General features: G+C 32.2%; 1 pseudogene; it reads left to right on the forward strand.

Annotated features, from left to right (window-relative positions):
- The first annotated feature begins 3,301 nt into the window (after positions 1 to 3,301).
- Positions 3,302 to 4,695, forward strand: LOC139839849 (putative GDP-L-fucose synthase 2; annotated as a pseudogene).
- Positions 4,696 to 4,937: the final 242 nt, after the last annotated feature.

The following is a 4,937-nucleotide window of genomic DNA, read 5'->3' on the forward strand; positions in this document are numbered from 1 at the left end:
TATATGTGTTATCATTAAAACATATTCTTTGGTTAAGCATCATACTTAGCTTTATTGGTTAGTCCATTAACCAACATTCAACCAACATAGATTACTTTTACTTTTCCAAGAATGTTTCTACTGCCAGAAATATGGAATGGCAATGACTACCATTACCATGCTTAAGGAGTTGAAGGTCATCACAAATAATGGACTCTAATATCTCATTTTTACGCCCTGGACATAATACCCTACACCTGAACATATTATGTCATGCATAAATTGTTAATAAAATTAGTGGGGTTGAATGTGCAAGTTTATATCTTTATATTTCTTTTTGACGTGCAAGTTTTAGATATTGTGCAAATTAATCAAAAAAAAATTCTATTTAGTAGATATTAGAATTCCATACATTGTAAACTATCGCTAGAAGGGTGACATCCCACTTTACAGATCAAGCTGGTGTATTCCCCCTATCCATCACCAGAGTTACAAGTGCTCCTTCAACCGTTTCCAATAAGCATACCAACGTACTTATAGTTAACTATGCTGGATAAGTCTCTAGTGTAACTACCTACATATTTTGAGGGAAGAACACACACATGCACATTAATGATGCATCATCATATGAGATTTGAGATTATAATTATACTAATGTCTGAAAGTTGAAAGTTCATACTTACAAAATCATGAACACCGACCAGCAGAAGCATCCAATTGTGATCATAAAGGCACCCATGAGGGTATGATGAAGATGTACTGCATTATTGATTACATGACCATTATCCTGTATCTCGCACTCTGTATCTCACATTCCTATATATCACACTCCTGTATTCGCATATTGATGTCTTCTCCTTCCACTGTCTCACCTTCAACTATATTTCCATCCACTGTATGTCCCTCCCTCGTTTCTCCCTCAACAACTATCAGATTATGACAACAAGATAAAATCCTACTGCAATGACAAGGGCTCTAAGTAGTCTTTGAAAAAATATGTTACTTATCAATTCATGTATTAGATTATAAATGTAGATGCAATGAAGGATCTTAGTACAAATGTAGACTGGATCTAAAGGTGAAAATCACTAGAGCAAGCTTAATCGAATAAACGTAAACCTTTGGGATCGAAGAATCAAACCTACAGGAGATTCGATCGAAACCGAGAGTTGTTATTCGTATAGGGGATGATTAGGGACTGACATACAAAGAGTCAACCAGGCTAAAGTATGTGTAAGGTGTGAAAACTAACAATGAAACTTGTAACCTATATATATAGTATCTGCAGTGACCGTCGATTGATAATTTAGGATTGTCGATCGATTGTCTCTCTCCGTTGATTAAATGTCTCCACAGTCAAAAAGATGGTCACAATAATTGACTTAAATACTAACGAAACACAGTTAATATCTAACATTCAAAGTGCGATCACAATTATGATAACCAATGACTGAAATAAATGTATATTACCAATCTAACTAGGGATTTACTTTCATGCACCAACAATAAACTAAGAAGTGGAGGTTATTTTTACCCTCCTGAAGTATGTTTCTACTCCCATAATTATGGAATTGGCAACAACTGCTATTACCATGTCGTTACAAATACAAGACCCATATCTCCAGTGGTGGAGACAGTAGGGTGGCTAGTGGGTGCACTGCAACCCTAACTCATCCATTTAAAAGGATGAAATGAAAGATAACAAAACAAAAGTAAAAGGAAATGACTAAAAGTAATATATGTCGTTTTTAAAAAGATCATAAAAGAAGAGGAAATGAAAAGAAAACAACAAACAAAAACAAAAAACTAAATAATGGAAATCAACTAGGCTTTGTTTGATATACTTAATATCAAAATCTAAATATAAGCATATTAGAAATGAATTTATATTATTTTATTATAACATCGGATAATTATATTTATCTCATAGACAATCAACATAATTCACAGTGGTTAACGTCTCTTTCTCTTCTCGTCCGGTCATTTGCTAACTAGTTAGCTACGTATTATGTCAAAACTACAATCCTTTACTTTTGCCATAAACATATTTTAGAACATTTCTAGATTAATGTATTGAGATGATTAATAATGTGGAAATTTTAATGTTTTGTTGTGATGGGTATCAAATATTAGTACTTTACTTACACATAAGTAAAATTACTTGATTAAGCTACACTATTATTACCTTCAAAATTCAAAAGGTAATTTCTACACTGCTTATCTTCCTGCGCTGAAACTTATGGCAGTAGATTGTTTTGAGTTTGCTCGATTGACAATGCTATCACCACTTCGGTGATTTCTTCCATCCGTCGTTTTAAATCATCTAAATTCCATTCACTCATTAACTTTTAATTTTTTTTTTTGTATGATCTAATGTCAAGTATATCATGATATACTCTACCTCTAAAGTCTGAAAGATTAGCATTTTGATAATCTGAGCAGCAAATGGGCTCAGTTATATATATAATTGAGTTTTTGTGGAAACTTGGTTATGCATATGACAATTGAATGTTTACACACGGATACTATTTTCGGGAATGTCCCCCATCTTCTTTTTCTATATATTCTATTTTATCTAATGTCTCGCTACTAGCACCAATATGAATATAGTTTATTTGAAAAAGTAAGGTTTTCATCTTTTCAGAAATTTTAAACTCGAATTTGTCAGTTTTTTTTTATCAATTTTTTAAGTTAACTTTTCGTACTATAAGTTTTGTCATCTTTAAAAAAAAGTTTAAATTTTCATAATTTTTTACCTCATCATCTAATAACTATCACTAAATACTTTTATACATTGCTTTTCAGATAATTACAATATAATTAAGACATTTTCATTTCGATGCAAATTTAAAGAGTTAAATATTAAGGAGTAGTTAAAATTAAATAACCAATAAAATTAACAATTACAAAATGTATCTATCTATCAATCTATCTATATAGACTATTATGTGGAGTTTACTTGCCATATGTTTCAATTCTATTGGTATAGAACATTTTAAGGTAATTTCTCATTATTTACTCCGTATATTATATCTCAAAGTAACAACCAACGATCACATCTGGCAAAGAACTCCAGCAACTCCCGCAACAAAACTCTGGCAATACGTCAACCACTCCGGAACCAACTACATCAACCACTCTGTCAACAACTCCTCCAACAGCTAACCACCTCTTTTTTTACCTCACCAAAATTTTAACCATTTTATTTTCTATTAAGTAAATATATCCTTTTTCAGTCAGATATATCCTTTTTTGTCCAGATGTATGTCAACCTCACCGAGCTCTTACAATTGCCCTGGTAAATAATGATAATCATTATGTCATGGTGAAGTTACAAGGAGAGTACCCAATGCCGTGTATTACACCATATTGGAATTGTCACACCATTAGTGAGTCTGCATTGAGATGGGAAACCATGTATAGGTCGCGCCTACAACTATCTACCCAATTTGATCATCAGAAAACTGATTTTGTCGATATAAGTGATTAATTAATTATTTTAGTAGATCGACTATATTTTATTAGAGTTGCACATCTTTTATTAAATTCTACTTTTAATAATTTCATATCATTTTATTTATTCAAATTTTGTATTAATTACTTATTTATTAATATTAATAATATTTAATAATTACTAATATATATTATAATATTAATATAATATAAGAGTATATAAAAGTTAAAAACATATCAATCACATAGCATATACAATCCTTGTATTAATCATTACATAAAAAGTAAAATGTGGTGCATTTAGCAATGTTGCTTGGTATCACTAGTAAATACCTTTTATCTAAGATAATTTATCAACATTTTTGTAGAAAATCTAGCTGTCAATCCCATAGTTCTTGGATGATGAATTAAGTTTATTCTTGTTGTAGCCAAAGTTGGTGAGATTCATGCTAACATTACCTACCCTGCCAACTTTTGTTTTCTTCATAAACTTACAAATACAAACCAGTGTCATCGACTGTTCCTATCATTACAGGTTAAAAAGCTCGTGTTTTTAGGTTCTTCTTGCATCTATCCTAAACATGCACCCCAGTCAATACCTGAATCATCTATGTTAACGGGTGCTTTAGAGCCCACCAACGAGTGGCACGCCATTGCTGAAATTGCTAGTATCAAAATGTGTCAAGCTTATAGGATTCAATACAAGTGGGATGCAAAATCTGCAATGCCCACAAACTTGGATGTTGCCCTAATTGCTAACAAAATTCTTAGTTTCCTTAAGTCCAAACATCTAAAAAATTCTATCTTTTAAGTAGACTTCGAGAAGGCTTATGATTGCCTAAGTTGGGACTTTCTACTTAAAGTTATGGAGAGCATAGGGTCACCGTTGCGTGAGTTTTTGCACGTTGATGATTTCATCATTCTGTGATGTTTTTGTTGGAAAATATTTTGAGTTTGAAACATGTGAATGTGGGAATTGGGAAAGAAGTACCGTTTAAGGAACTTGTAGAGGTGGTGAAATAGGTTGTTGGTTTTGAGGGAGAGCTTACTTGGGATGTTTCAAAGCCTGATGGAACACCGAGGATGCTCATAGATAGCTCGATGCCTGCTAAGTTGGGTTAGCAACCGAAGATTTCACTATGGGATGAGCTCGTTGGGACTTACGAGTGGTATGTTGAAAATGTAAAACAATCAGAGAAAAAAGTGTGTGGCGAGCTGTTTGAAAATGTATTTTCTTCTATGAAAAACTGGTTCCAATTATGAGAAATGTAACACCGTACCTTTTTTAAAACAAATAACACAGTGGAAGTCTTGTTTACAAAACATGCCCTTACGTACAAACATAAACATAATTATTACAAATTCATTCATAAATACATTTTTATGATATCACTGGTGTTACGTTATGACGACCCGGAAATTTCTGACCAAATTTAAACTTTATCTTTAAATGATTTAATGTTTTCGACACGATAAGCAAAGTATGTAATGTTAAGTCTCAAGTT

Source organism: Rutidosis leptorrhynchoides, chromosome 1 (assembly GCF_046630445.1).
Source record: "Rutidosis leptorrhynchoides isolate AG116_Rl617_1_P2 chromosome 1, CSIRO_AGI_Rlap_v1, whole genome shotgun sequence".
In the NCBI taxonomy this organism is placed as follows: Eukaryota; Viridiplantae; Streptophyta; class Magnoliopsida; order Asterales; family Asteraceae; genus Rutidosis; species Rutidosis leptorrhynchoides.